The sequence below is a fragment of the Myxine glutinosa genome, chromosome 1 (assembly GCF_964187855.1).
Source record: "Myxine glutinosa chromosome 1, kmMyxGlut1.1, whole genome shotgun sequence".
Taxonomy (NCBI): domain Eukaryota; kingdom Metazoa; phylum Chordata; class Myxini; order Myxiniformes; family Myxinidae; genus Myxine; species Myxine glutinosa.
The window spans coordinates 392,046,296-392,062,187 of record NC_136261.1 but is presented as its reverse complement, the minus strand read 5'-3'; the positions used below and the strand labels follow the sequence as shown (position 1 = coordinate 392,062,187).

Sequence of the window (15,892 nt, the reverse complement as noted above, 5' to 3'; positions counted from 1 at the left end):
GGGGGTTGCATGATATTTGAGTGAAGGTGTTGCATTAATATGCACTGCAGTATATCAAATATATACTGTGACGATATTTGGTATAAAAGTTTATGAAAGGGTCAAGACCTAAGAATAATTACATTTAACATTCCATTTATTATTTTTGGCCCCATATTGCTGATATCATAACATTATTCGGAGGCTTAACTGGAGGGTTGCAACCCCAAAATACCACTATATCCGCTACTGCTGTGAATGTAAATATTACTTGAGTTCATGTTCATGATTAACTGTCTCAATTTAACATTCCTTTTACAAACTGACACCATTTTACTGCTGTCATAACATTATTCAGTTGCTGAATGGAGGGTTGTAACCCCCCTAAACCCGCCTCTAGATCTGCTACTGTACAGCTATACACGGATTACACAGCACCGCTGGTAACCCCCTTCAGTCGAAAATTCTCATGTGCCGTTCTACCTCTAAATCAACATGGACTGAAAAAATATTTTGCATGTGTTGTAATAACATGGAATAGAACACTTTTACCACCCAGACAGATTAATATGCTGGAAGTGTGTATTTTGATGAACCCTAGGTGAAGACGTCTGCACTCGGGACAGTCAGGTAAATCTCGCTGCTTCTTCTTCTTCCACCCGCGCATAGAGTGAATTCCGGCAATGACACGAACGCCTCAAGTAAGCTCGATTGCCATCCGTTATTTCCCGGTATTAACTGAGGGGGAGTCACGCAACAATATAAAAGGCCCCTTTATATGGTGTGTGCCATGTGGCAAACAATGTTGTTATCTCGTTGGGGTTGGGGCATATATAGATCCAGGCAGATCTGCATTGGTAGGTGGTCCGATGTCGTGAAGAAGAAGAACCATATCGATGTCAGGAAGTCAGGTACTTGTCTGGCCCGGTTTGTCGGATTAAGTGTATATCTGTGGTTGCACAAGGATGGCCCTGTGATCGGTAGAGTAGGGATTAGGCTAACTCCCCGGTGTGTGTGTGCCATTTGGCAAACATTAGAAAAGCCCCTTTGTATGGTGTGTGCCATGTGGCAAACAATAGAAAAGACCCCTTTATGTGGTGTGTGCCATGTGGCAAACTATAGAAAAGGCCCCTTTGTATGGTGTGTGCCATGTGGCAAACAATAGAAAAGACCCCTTTATGTGGTGTGTGCCATGTGGCAAACAATATAATAGGCCTCTTTATATGGTGTGTGCCATGTGGCAAACAATAGAATAGGCCCCTATATATAGTGTGTGCCATGTGACGAACAATAGAAAAGCCCCCTTTATGTCGTGTGTGCCATGTGACGAACCATAGAATAGACCCCTTTATATGGTGTGTGCCATGTGGCAAACAATAGAAAAGGCCCCTTTATATGGTGTGTGCCATGTGGCAAACAATAGAAAAGGCCCCTTTATATGGAGTGCACCATGTGACAAACTATAAAAAAGGCTCCTTTAGATGGGGTGCGCCATGTGGCAAACAATACAAAAGCACGCTTTATGGTGTGTGCCATGTGGCAAATCATAGAAAAGACCCCTTTAATGCTGTGTGCCATGTGACGAACTATAGAAAAGGCCCATTTATATGGTGTGTGCCATGTGGCAAACAATAGAAAAGACCTCTTTATATGGTGTGTGCAATGTGGCAAACTATAGAAAAGGCCCCTTTATATGGTGTGTGCCATGTGGCAAACAATGTTGTTATGTCATTGGGGTTGGGGCATATATAGATCCAGGTAGTTCTGCATTGGTTGGTGTTCCGATGTCGCGAAGAAGAAGAACTATATCGATGTCAGGAAGTCAGGTACCTGTCTGGCCAGGTTTGTCGGATTAAGTGTATATTTGTGGTTACACAAGGATGGCCCTGTGATCGGTAGAGTAGGGTTTAGGCTAACTCCCCGGTGTGTGGAACCTGTGATCATCCCGGTGTCCCGTATGGCAATGCACTCACATACATTAGTTAGCCGCATTAGCACACACATTAATAAAAACTCCCCCCTCAGTATGACTGACCGGAAGAGCAAACAGGAAGCAGCCGCGCATAACGCCGGCATGAAGACAGACATCGCACAGGCAGGCCGAGAGCCACGCCGAGGAGAACTCGTGATTGGCCAGGGGAGGGGCGAATAACAAGCAGGTCGCACATTGGAGAGGAAGGAAGGTGAAGGACGTGCCCCACTGATTGGCCACCGGCCAATGACACCGACACCAAAGGCGCGAGGCGCGAGGCCAATCAGTGAGGAGGGCGCAAAAGAACCATAAGAAGGAATGCGCTGATTGGAGGAGAAGCGCCGGCGACGTGCGGAGGGCGCAAAAGACGTCCAGGAAGCGGCGCGTTGATTGGAAGGGAGGCGCCAGTGACGTCGAAGGAGGTCTGATAAAAGTGAGAAGAGATCGACAGTTTTCCCCTTCGTTCTTCGACTCTTGGCCCCTTCACTCTTTTCTTCGCCTCTTCACCTCTGCCTGCCTCTTCCTGCCTTCCCACGTTGAGACCCGTTCCTTTCTTCTCCTGTTGCCATTTGCACGTTCCTGTGCCGGCGGACCTCTCATATTGGTTCCAGACGAGGGAGCGACTCCGTGTGGACGAGTCCTGGCACGGCTGGAGGTGCAAGCTGCACGCGACCCGTTTGAGTCGCACGGAGGGCCGGTGGTACGCCAGCACGGAGGACCGAGCGGTTCGCGCTGACCAGAGCCACGTCAGACGGAGCCTGACCGACCCAACATCCAGACAGATAAGACGCATCCACAAACACAACGGTTTCTTTTATTCATCCTTCCATTTGTCCTGTTGTTTTAGTCTGTGAGTGGGAACCAAACCTAGGTTTAGTTTTTATAGTCGCGTTTCCTTGTCCCGATAGTTATTGTAAATAAACCCTTTTATTATTTTCCCTTTCTATTCTAAATCCCGTGTTTGTTTGAGTTTAATTATTTGCAGGGTGGAAACGCTAGCACTCGGGAGAGTCAGGTAAATCTCGCCGCTTCTTCTTCTTTCCTTCTTCCTCCCGCACGTAGAGTGAAATCTGCCATTGACCCGAACGCCTCAAGTGAGCTCGATTGCCATCCGTGATTTCCCAGTATTAACCGAGGAGGAGTCACACAACAATATAAAAGGCTCCTTTGTATGGTGTGTGCCATGTGGCAAACATTAGAAAAGGGCCCTTTATATGGTATGTGCCATGTGACAAACTATAGAAAAGGCCCCTTTATATGGTGTGTGCCATGTGGCAAACAATAGAAAAGACCCCTTTATATGGTGTGTGCCATGTGGCAAACAATATAAAAGGCCCCTTTATATAGTGTGTGCCATGTGGCCAACAATATAAAAGACCCCTTTTTGTGGTGTGTGCCATGTGGCAAACAATAGAATAGGCTGCTTTATATGGTGTGTGCCATGTGACGAACTATATAAAAGGCCCCTTTATATAGTGTGTGCCATGTGACGAACTATAGAAAAGGCCCCTTTATTTGCTATGCGCCATGTGGCAAACAATAGAAAAGGCCCCTTTATATGTTGTGTGCCATGCAAGTCGGAGAGCTGGGAGTAAGTCGGAATTGAGAGAGCTGGGACACACCCAGAAAATGTTAAATAATTAAATAAAATTTCTGATTTTCTTGATTTTTATGATTTTCGCGATTTTCTCCTAAATTTCAAAAATTCTCAAATTCAACATTTTCCCAATTTTCCGATTTTCACGATTTTTCTATAAATTCCCAAATTTCTAAAATTTCTAAAAATATATGCATATATATATATTATTTCAGAATTATAACAATTAATAAAATAAAATATAAAAATAGAAAAAATAAAAAAAACTAATTTTCTCAAAACAGCAAATTTTTAAACCATATGGTTTTCAATTTTTTTTGAAGACAACATATTGCAAGTTTGTGAATATTTACGAATATTTGTGAAAGTTTGTGAATGTGAATTCCTACAGCGGGTACGCAAAAACCCCTGGCATGCGCCATGGGCAATGCAATCCATCGCTATATCGGAACTCCCACCCCTTACATATTACAAACTATTTCTTTAAGTAAAATACAATATAAAAATAAAAATTATTTTTTGTTGAGATATATAAAAATGGATGAACAACAAGACAGAGTATTTCAATATATATTTAATACAGTTAAATATCTGGTTGAGAAAATTCTAATATGTATACACAATGGAAATGGGGATAACACACAGACTGAATGATTAAACGATAAATATTTTCAAACATATATAAATGAATGAATGAATGATCGTTTTAAGGCCATTTTCCCTGCTAGAGTGGGGGTTAGCCTTGCGGGCCCCATGACAATCATGGTTCCCTGTTTGAGGCAATGTTTTTTTTTTTATGGCTGGATGCCCTTCCTGATGGCAACCCTTGGTCGCCTCTTACGATGCGCAGGGATACGGTGTACCTATTCGAAATCAGGGTACACACCGTGATCATTCATCCCAGCAAGCTGGTACTCAATTTGCCGACCTCGGTAGGATGACAGGCTGAATCAACCCCCCTGGCGTTAATTCAGCGATCGATCGGGATTCGAACCCAGGATCCTAGGATCCCAAGCCGGCACCCTAAATGCTAAGCCAACACCAGGCTTTTTACTTTTACTTACTTTTTCCACATGCGAAATTTGCATTTATGTTTATTTAAATTATACAATGGACTACAAAATGTAAATGTTTCATGATGTTTGTTATATTATATCACCTTTATCTTTCAATATTGTTGAAATTAAGATCAAATAGCAGCATGTTAAAATATGTTGAAAAAGTCAAAACTTTACATGGGGTGTACTTACTTTTCCACGTGACTGTATATTTGGATTTTGTGATTATGATAAAGTTCTGTATGGACTTAAAATTAGATTTAAACCACAAAGGAATGATAATGAAAATAGATTGCTTTTTGGGGCTGAGAATGCCTTCGGTGAAAACAATAAATTTGTTATTAATGACATGTGTTGGTATATCAGCAAATATACTCCTAAGCTTAAAACGGAAGAGCTGTTGAATAGAAGACTTAACTCAAAGACCCTGCTAACTGTATCGTACCTTAAAAGAAGATGTCAACACGTTAAACTGAATCAAACCACTTACTCGTGGAATTTGGGTATTCTCGAAGGAAAACCTCGGTACCTGTGGCTCATTTTTAAGAAACCTGATATAGATGAAGGTACCAATAAGAATAATGCATTGAGTGATAATGCTATGGTAAAACAACTTCGGGTTTCTCTGGAGTCTAGATGGTACATTTGACCCGCGAGATAGATTGGAAATTAATTGTGAAAAAAATGATTACGCTGAAGCCTACAAGTCTTACCAAAAGGTGTCTGAAAGCAACGGTAAAAAGGATCCCATTTTGGATATGACTGCGTTTAAAAGTCGATATACAATCTATGCAATTGACCTGAGTGCCCAATAGGAAACTATAAAGTCTAAAGGAGTTGATACTTCCCTATGCATTGAAAGAGGGGAAAGTGAAGAAGTTGATATGTATTGTTTGCTCTTGGAAGAAACCGAACTACAGATTAATACAAATAATGGCGCTATGTTTAATATCACATCAGTAATAATTGAAAATGTGTATGTTTACGGGTTATTGTTGATTTTCTTCTCATATAACTAGAAAAAAATCTTTTCGTAATAACTAGAAAAAAATTTCTCATAATATATAAAAATTAGTAAAGTAACAACTGACATATATATTAATCAAATCAATCGTGATAAACTATCGTCTTGTTTCCAAAATGAAAAACCTTGTATGATTCACGTTCGTACAATTCAAAGAAAATGTGATATAAGAATTAGTGTTTTGCTCACAAAAGTGCAGGTGGAAAAACTAAATAGTACCGGTTCACTTAGTTAAAAAATGACAAAACCAATGTTGAAGAAATATTCAATAAAGGAAACAAACGGAGGATTTCTTCCATTTCTAATTCCTCTATTTGCCGGTTTAAGTGCAGCGGGAGCTTTGACGGGTGGTATTTCAGCAGCGGAAAAACTGCTAATGAAAAGAAAGCTCAACGAAAAGCTCAAAAAGATTTGGAAAGACATAACAAGGAGTTGGAAAAACAAATTTGTGGAAGTGGTGTCATTGTAAATTTTGCTGAAAAACTTGAAAGCCTACATGATAAAGCGAGATCGTTAGTTGGAGGTATGCTTTCTTCTATCGCACAGGCGGGTGTAAAACTAACTAAACGGGGTAATGGACTATATCTTTCTCATAAATAAAATCATTAAATAAAATGGAGGAGTGGTTTAAACATTTTGGAAAGAATACAACGTCAAATATACAACTCGATAAATATTGTAAAAAACTAAAACTCGATAACGTAATTATTTGTATGAGAGATGAATTACCGAAGATACCTAAAAATACAAAGAATATTATTATTAATTTATGATGATAATAATGGAAATGGGTCTCATTGGACTTGTATTCATAATAGAGGGGATAAATATTATTTCAATAGTTATAGACTTCCCCCACCTCTTTAAGTAATTAAATTCCAACAGCATGGTGTTTATCAAACATCTCAGATCCAAGAAGTAAATTTCAAATGTTGTGGACAATTATGTTTAAACGTATTATTTCACTTCAACAATAATGAAAATTTATTCGATATTATTTTAAATCATATTTAAAATGACTTACGTTGGAAAAGGCGGTTCTATCTTTAGAGTATACCAAGAGCCGGGTATTGATTTTATGAATTATTACACAAAGGCACAGGCCGAATGACAGAAATATAATATAACTAAAAATATTAACATGAAGAATAGTTATAAATTAATCAATTCATCCAAGTCCCACCGATGGCAATGACTTGGTGAGATTAAGTGATTTAGCAAACTATTCTACAGCACGTTATGTTAAACAAGCAGAATTTACATCCACAACACCCAGTTCTCCAGACCATACACCTTTTCTTATTAAATTTATCCATCAAATTACAATTGAATTTTATAAAGAAGGACATATAGGTATATCATAAATGGGGGTATGATATTGTTATGTCAGTGGGGGTAGTGATCTAGAGAGCCAGATAGATCTGTGCAGGCAACGTGCTTCGTTTGTCGCGGTAAGGAATCTACCTTGCAATAAGTTTCATGTGTAGGCGTTTTGTCGGTTAAGAGTACTAGGGCATTGCCCGTACGTGGGTGCCCGTTCCTTGCCAATGCCCGTACTATATATATATCTAAAATTATATCCCCCCCCCCCCCCTCTATTTATACACAAAGAATTAAGTTAAGCACCCCTACACAACGAATTAAGGTAAGCACCCCCTAATATATATTCTTTGTGTATATGTATACATTGGCATATATTCTAAGGTATGTGAGATCAAATAATGATTGGTATGACAATAGCAATTATCCATTGATGAAATTGAGTGATCAAAGTGAAAAAAAGTGATTGGTTGAGTCAGTGATCCGATCACGTGGGTCCTACACACGTTATTGACGCAAAGATCGCTAGAGGTCTTCTCAGAACAATGACTGTACGTTAGAAAACATAAACGTCATCCACACTGTCCGTGATGGACCTATAGCTCCATACTTAAATTGAGGTGAAAATATGCCTAAAATTCCCAAAAAATTTCACCTTAAATTATTCAGAATAAAATATTGAAAACGGCATGATTGTTATGTTTTTATGTGACCATAATATCACTTCTCCAGAAAATATAGCAATATCATGGGTATATTACACTGTTTTGACGACAACAAACTTGTAATGTGCGAGGTTGTAAAAAAACGGGGGGGGTGCTTAACTTAATTCTTTGTGTATACATGAAATGGTTTGGTCCAAAGCGAACGGCTTGCGAGTACGGTGACAATCCCCCCCCTCTATTTACATGAAATGGTTTGGTCCAAAGCGAACGGCTTGCGAGTACGGTGACAATCCCCCCCCTCTATTTACATGCAATGGTTTGGTCCAAAGCGAACGGCTTGCGAGTACGGTGACAATCCCCCCCCTCTATTTACATGCAATGGTTTGGTCCAAAGCGAACGGCTTGCGAGTCCGGTGACAATCCCCCCCCCCTCTATTTACATGCAATGGTTTGGTCCAAAGCGAACGGCTTGCGGAGTTTGGTAAAGAAATCGCCATAGCTTGGTAACTACTCCTCCGATTAATATGAAACCTTGAAAAGGCACGTAATGGCGCACACGCTCGCTCTCACATCGGCCACGCCTACGCAACAAAGCGTTCTGTGATTGGCTGCCGGAAGTGAAGTCTTCACTGTCCGGAAGGTCGCAAATCGCAAATGAATGATTTGGTTTTAGTTTTTTAAAACATAGTTTAACGGCAACATAGTTTTCCAACGTGAAATAAATGAATACGCTCTCAAATGTGCCGTCCGAGGCAGAGTCTGTTCGCCACGTTCGGCACACGTGATAGCTCGCTGCTCTCTGATTGGTTGAAGCGTTTTTTGGACATAGCTCGGTAAGTACTTCTCCGATTAATTTAAAACCTTGAAAAGGCACATCCTCGGGTCCCCAGCAATATACTTGGCAAGTTTCAAGTATATCGGACCGGTAGTTGTCGAGAAACAGCGGTCACAGACATACACACACACACACACACACACAGAGATTGCTGGAATTATAGATAGATATCTGTGAGCATACCAGGATGTTCAAGTGATAAGTAGAGTCGGGATTAAAGAGTAGTACCCCTGTGTGTCCACACCTGGTAGTCAAACCTTTGTCACTTTTGGCACCGTAACCACTTAGACACTGAGTTAGGATCTCCTTAGTGCAACATTAAATGACTCCCTTCCCTGACAGTGACTTCGGAAGGAACAGGCAAAGAAACCAGGCCGGGGCACCGCCGATGGGTGCTGCCGCCAATTACACCTGACTGGCCTAACCATATTGAGTGCCATGCGCTATCACCACGCTACACGCAAGTGCTATCACCACGCTACATGCTACGAGCTATCGCCACGCTACGGTCCTGTGATTGGTCGGCGCACTGGGCGCGAACCTCCAGCCAACGAGTGCGAGAGGCGCATAGCTGGAAGGTTCGGTGGAAGTCGCTGGTTGGTAGCGCGCCAAGGCTGACGTCACCGGCCAGGATATATTAGCGTGCGCCGAACGACATTTGAGGGAGAGCACATCCGGCGCTTCGTCTTGCGCAGCCCGAGTCGAGTTGAGTCATAGCCCGAGTGGAGTTCGCTTGCTTCTGGCATGTTTGCTTCGGGAGAGCTGACTGGGACGTGGCAAGCCGATCGTGTGTGAAGATCGACCTCGCTTGGAGCGGCTAGCCTGCGTTGGACGCGTGGTGCTTGGTGCACGGACCTCGTGAGTGGTGAGGGGCTTGGAGCGAGGCTTTGTGGCGCTTGGAGCAAGGCCTTGTGGCGCTTGGAGCGAGGCCTTGTGGCGCTTGGAGTGAGGTCTGGTGGTGCTCGGAGGCGGACGGAGAGGGCCGCGTGGGATGTCGGCGGACACGACTACAAGACTGCAGACAGATAAGTTCGCACCCCACATTCCCCATTTACATGACAAACGTGTTCTTTTATTAATTCATAATCCCTCATCTGTTTCTGATATCTGTGTGTGGGGATGTCCCGAATTAGGACATTTTATTACCGGCGCATATTTTCCTGTCCCTGTCTTTATTGGTAATAAACCCTTGTGTTATTTTTTTATCCCCTGTTAAACCTGTGCCCGGTTGAATTAATTTCCTTGCAGGATCGAAGCTGCCATCGGCGCGATCCAGGTACGCGCTTGCGCAGCTTCCATCTTCCTCCTTCCCCCCGCGCGACATGAAGTAAAGTCCATGTTTGGTTGTTGCCTCCGAATAAACCGTTTAGGCCTATCTGCGACCTTCTGGTGTTAACCGGGAGTCGCACGACAATATGTTTGATTTCGGGTATAATTGGTTCTTTTCAATAAACTTGGAAGACCTACATGATTTTAATTGGTCTCGTAAAGAAGACCATTATCCGCTTGGTGGTATAATGAGATATGTGGAAGCACAATTTGTAAACAACAAATACACGATTTTCAAACTAAAAATATATATGATAGCATAGCGATGGTTTGCATGACAAAGAAGGAAGACAACCAGAAAAATATACAAAGTCAGGGAATACATACCGATTTGGTAGTGGGAAGATGGGGTGGTATTACCTGTCATCATATTAATCTCATGTATATTTCAAAAACATAAACATTTTATTTAATTTGAAATTAAATAATTTCAAATTATCATGGCTAACAAAGTGGAATCATTTATAATGTATATCCCTATTTCCATGTAGTTGCCCCTGCTATTCCTACTACCCCTTCCTTTGTTACCCTTGCTACCCCTTCCCCTACCCCCTCCTCTACTACCCTTGCTATCCTTGCTTCCCTTTCCTTCTCAAACCTTGCTTTCACTTCTTCCCACCTCTCCTCTTCCCTCTTCTCCCCTACCCTCGCTTCTAATTCCCTCTTCTCCTCTTACCTCGCTTCTGATGCCCTTATTACCTTTGTAACCCTCGCTTCTTCCTCCTTAATCTTCTCCCTTACTTCCTTCATCTTCTACCATTCCTCCTTCATCTTCTTCCATTCCTCCCTCTCCTTTGCCTCCTTTTCCTCCTTCTCCCTCTCTTCCTTATCCCTTGTTACCCTTAAAGCATCTCCCCAGAGAACATTATACATATATTCATCTGGATTTTGAGCTATTCTTGTATTTATAATTATTTTTCTCATAATAGGATACCAATAGGATTTGTTAACATTTTCTAAAAGAGCTTTATATTTCATAACTTTGAGAAGTTCATTTTTATTTAATATTTTAACCAAGTCTCTATTTGTGGGTTTTACAATATCTGTATATGGCCAATCCTTAATCATAAAATTGTAATTCTTGTGAATAAAATGAACCCAAGATTTCTTCTCCATTTAAATCATATAACTTATAAGTCCAGGGTACTGTATCAACTACATCAACGATTTTAAAAAGTTCATTAGTCCATCTCTTTGTACAGTAAAACCGTTCGCAAAATGACTTTTCCATGTGTATATTCTTACAATATCACCAACTTTGAACTTAGCATTTCTCAATTTCTCAATCAAATTAATCTCCTTTTCATATTCTAATTTTGTAAATGCTTCTGATGGCTTTAATTTTATCGATTAATGTACCGCATTATTGTAATTATCAACAATATCCTGAATTTCCGATACCCATTGTTGAGAACCGAGTTGTGTGAATTTTTTATATTGTCTCTCTTTCAAAGTACGATTAAAACGTTCAATAACAACTGCCTTACCTTCAGTAAAGGTACTGTATAATGTAATACCATTCTCTTCAAGAAATTTCATAAATATGCTGTTATAGAACTCTGTTCCCTCATTGGTCCATAACTTCTGAGGTGTTCTCTTGCTTTTATTAAATATCTGTTGGAATGCTAACATCAGAGTATTATCTCTTTTATTTTTCAAAGGAACAACCCATGCAAATCGACTTCTCAAATCAATAACGGTGAGGGCATACTTATATCCCTTATCATTATTTAGTTCAATTAAATCAGCGGACCAGATGTAATCAACCCCCTTGGTATAAACCTTCCTTCTTTAAACTTTGTGATTGTAGAATGTAGGTTTATGCAACTCATTAGCTAAAATGATTCGTTCCTCAGGTTTCATATCATCCTTAGAGTTTAGAAGTTTTTTAAAGGCTTTGTCCCTGGTGAAACACCTGGATACCCAAGCCCAAACCGCATTTTAGTGCCTATCATTTTCTTCACGATAAACCCATCAACTTTCTCTCTGAATGTTGGATTTTGTATCATTGATAAATTACGCAACATTTCTCTGTCGGCTTTGTGTTTTCCCTCTAATGTAGTGGTATTACCATAAGCAATATCATGCTTCATACACACTTCATCAACCCTGCTTTTAGGTTTAGACCAAGGTTTAGGATTGCTCGCCTCATCTAATCTTTTAACCAAGTTTGTTCCTGGCCCGCAGAAGGAATAACTCGGTAGATGTAGTTCCCTTGGAATCCCTGTTGTTGTAAATTTAGTCCCTGAAAGACATTTTTGTATGTCACCCCCGCTTTTAGGTGAGATGTATTGACACTTTTTGGTGCCACACATTACACATTCTCCTTTTTCATAAACCCTATTCTTTTTATTTTTAGCATACGAGATATTTTTAGGTTTAGTTTTCTTTTTACATTTGATACAATAACTCATTTTATCATGAGATAAATTTTTTTTTTAAATTATGTCCATGTGTCCATGAGGAAGACAAATCAATTCCATTGTCTAAAATGAACCTTTTATCATCATAAGCTCCAAGAGCTTTCTTGTTTACCTCCTCCGTATATAAGTTATTTTATGACTTCTTATCGCATTCATTTTTCAAAACTCCTCTTTCTTTAAAGTTAAACAATTATAATAATTTTCAAAGGTTATTTCATCTTTAATAACATTTTTCTTTATTCCTTTTAATTTCTTATAACATCTTTCAACATTATTATCAAGAGATTTAAAAGCATAAGCCTTCGGTCTCAATCCTACATATTCAGTCAGTGCCTTTCCCACGAATTCATCCTTAAACTTTCCAATAACCTTTTTATTCTTTGAGGAAAACAAATGATCGTCCGACTTATAATTACTCGTGTCATGCGAGTCAATATCATCAAGCACATCTGAATAAACATCTTCCGTTTTCATTGCCAAAATAAAACTATCCGTATCCATATGAAGTCGTTCAACATTATCTTGATACTTCTTCTTCAAATTATTATAAAAGAAATCATACATTAATTCCGTTGATAATCATGAATCGCCGTTCCTATATAAATGGGCTTAGCCATTATAATTCTCTCTTTTTGAAAATGAATAGCACAAAAGTTCTCTGAAAACACAACTTCTCTTTGAAAACTGGGTTTATTACATAATCTTGTTGCTTGTTTCCAAGATGGAGCAAGTTTTATGTTTTGTCAATTTCTAAGATTTTCCATCGTCTTTCCAAATAAAGAATTATTCATCAATTTATAAAAATCTTTCTCAAAATCAGTTTTTGCTTCGATTCTGCTTTATGTGTTAAAATCAATATACTTCTTCAACCAAAGACTTTGGCTAAACTGTCTAACTATGAATCTTCTTTTGTATCAATCCTGCCGATAAACATTGTACCAAGTTCCTTTGGTGTAAAACATATTTTTCTTTATCGTACAATGTCGTAAGTTTTTTTTCTGTTGATTTACCTTTAATATTGTTGCGGTTTTTAGAACCTTCACATGTACATTTAGTAGTAAATTCCCTTTTGAATAACCCCTGTGTACATTTCCCCTTAATTGGCTGTTAATTGAAATAATTGCACCTTAGTTAGTCCATGTACAACACGTAGCGAATCATAGGACCTCTCTATAGTTATATCATTATTCTGTGTTCCAGGTAAGGCCGTGTTTCCAATAGTTGAATCTGCGTTGCACCAATGAAATAAGAATAGGCCCCCTTTCGATTTCGCCCAAGCACCTCTGCCAGCCGCATCCGCCTCATCGCTCGTCCCAGACTCCATTACGCAAGAGGTCATCTCGGAGAAGAAGGGCGTGGCCCCACCTCGTCATCTAAGGTGGAGCCAGAGAGCTCCCTAACGACCAACCAGGAATCGGTGGGCATGGCTTGAGAGGGCGTGGACAGAAAGATCTAGCATGTTTGTGAGGGTTCCACGGGGGCTGGATATAAAACCCGGGGCACAAGCCCCCAAAAGAGAGACGCGGGAGGCGATTGAAGAGCCACGGTGAGGCGGATGAGCAAGGACGCATGAGAAAGGAGCACCGGAGAGGGACGCGATACCAACCAGCACTGACGACCGGGTTTTCGCCACTGCACCGAAGCGTGACGCTCACGTGGGCCACCAATGGCGTGCCGCGATTCCCGAACCTCCCGGCCCACCAGTTCTTTGGACCGTCTGCCCTTCTCATCCTTCCCGCCATTCCTGCCTGAGGACCCCATTAGTGTACGTGAGTTTGTCCTGTTTGTCTTGTCCCTGGGAATAAGTTAAGCCTGTTTAAGAATTGCGCTGTGTCTTCTGTAAATTACTTTCGTTTCTTTCCTTCTCCTTTGGTTTCTTTGGTTGTGTAAATAGTTAATAATAAATATCTGTTCCTCCTTACTTTGGTTTCTTTCTCATCCGATCGCTTTAGTCATTTCCCCATTGAGTACCTGTGGCACGATTTTGGCCGAACCGCTTCACAATCGGGTTTAGTCATTGTTAACGGCCCGCGCCGCAGTTCGCTTCACTCGGCGCAATCCGTCAATTACGCTGCAGCACGGGCGGGAGTATTTCCTCGCTGACGGCCGGTGGTAATACTTAGGTATTAAGACTAATTGGGCTTACGACCCTATGTACCATCGGACGGAAGTGACGTCATACCCCCAGGAATGGAGACGGCCAGCTTAATAAGACAAGGGGATTAACCCCCCCCCCCCCCTTGCTAACGGGAGTGCCGTCCTCCGGATCCGCAACAATAGGTGTCTGGGAGTGGGATTTGGACCCAAACCAAATTTTAAAATCCATCGCAAAAAAATTTGGTCAAAATTACGAGCGGCCGAAATTTTATTATAACATCTAAATTTTAAAATCGTGCCATGGATGATCAAGGTGATCGGATGACGGTAGGGGAGATAAAAGAGGGGTTAGAGGCAACCCAGGACCCCAGGGAAGAGGTGGGAGTAATGGAGGAGGAGGGGAATATGCATTGGGTAGCAGAGGTTTCAGGCGCACAAGATGGCGGCGCTTCGCACGAGGTTAGAGGCGTACAAAATGGTGCCTCACACGTGGCTGCAGCAGCCACACCCACAGCACCGGTGGATTTGAACCCCTTTATGATACAAATGGAGGCCCTTATGGTCAAGATGGGTGAGCAATTGAGAAAGGAATTGAGGAATGATATGGGAAGTAAATTTGGGGGATTAGAAAATCAAATTGGGGAATTGAGGAATGATATGGGAAGCCAAATTGGGAGGCTCGACGGCAAAATTGAGGGTTTAGACAACAAATTTGAGGGTTTAGACAACAAATTTGAGGGGTTAGACAACGGGATGAAAGGGGTGAAGAATGGGTTAACGGGGCTAGAAGACAAGATGGAAGGCAAATTGAGGGAAATAGGGGAGCAATCTGCCCGGGAAATTAAGCAGATGGGGAATCAGATAGAGGAGGTGAAAATCGGGTTGGAAAGTAAAATGGATGCCCAAAGGAATGATTTGGAGCAGATGAGGGTGGCATCTACCAAAGTGATGGGAGAGATGGGGGAGGATATAAGGCGCGGATTGGGCGAAGAGGTCGCGGGGGTACGCGAGGAGGTAAAGCGGGATGAGGAGCGCATGGAGAAAGAGGTGAGGAACAGCACGGCTAGGTTACAGGGGGGAATAGAAGACCTGATGCAGGGAGTAGAGGAGCTGACGGTGGGACAAAAGGAGTTCGGGGAGCAGGTGGAAAAGAACACGGCGGTGATAGGAGGGTTGAAGGCGACACAAAAAAAAATAAAAAAAGAACTAATGGCAACCAAGAAGGAGTGTCAGATGGTACACGAGGGGTGGACGAAGAGGTTGGACGAGGTGACAGAGACAATGGAGACGAAGGAACGGGAAGTCAGAACGCACATAGAAACGACCAAGGTGGCCTTAGAGGAAGAAATTGAAGGGGCGCACCGGGAAATAAAAGAGGTGAAACAGAAGTTAGAGGAGGTGGAAGAGGGGGTAAGTGAAATTGAGAAGAGACCGAGGGAGACTAAGAAGGAGATAAAGGAGGAGGTGATGGAATTGGTGCAAGGTCTGTGCTCACAGCATGATGATGTACTTACTGACCAAATAAAGAGTTTGCAGGTGGCGGAGGAGGAGCGGAAGAGAAGAGGTGCCGAGGTGAGTGGCGATATGCTCGGA

General features: G+C 41.5%; 2 protein-coding genes across 7 annotated transcripts in view; both read right to left on the bottom strand.

Moving 5' to 3' along the window:
* Positions 1 to 15,892, bottom strand: part of LOC144889573 (uncharacterized) — a 113,875-nt gene that overhangs the window by 3,010 nt on the left and 94,973 nt on the right. The window lies entirely within an intron of this gene.
* LOC137416416 (uncharacterized) overlaps positions 1 to 15,892 on the bottom strand; it is a 76,322-nt gene that overhangs the window by 27,608 nt on the left and 32,822 nt on the right. Inside the window, exon 1 of one of the 6 annotated variants that reach the window (XM_078770291.1) lies at positions 532 to 994. The exons of the other annotated variants lie outside the window; for them this stretch is intronic. The gene's annotated coding sequence lies outside the window, so the exon portion shown is untranslated. Of the gene's footprint in view, positions 1 to 531; positions 995 to 15,892 lie in introns of those variants that run through there. 6 annotated transcript variants of the gene reach the window in all.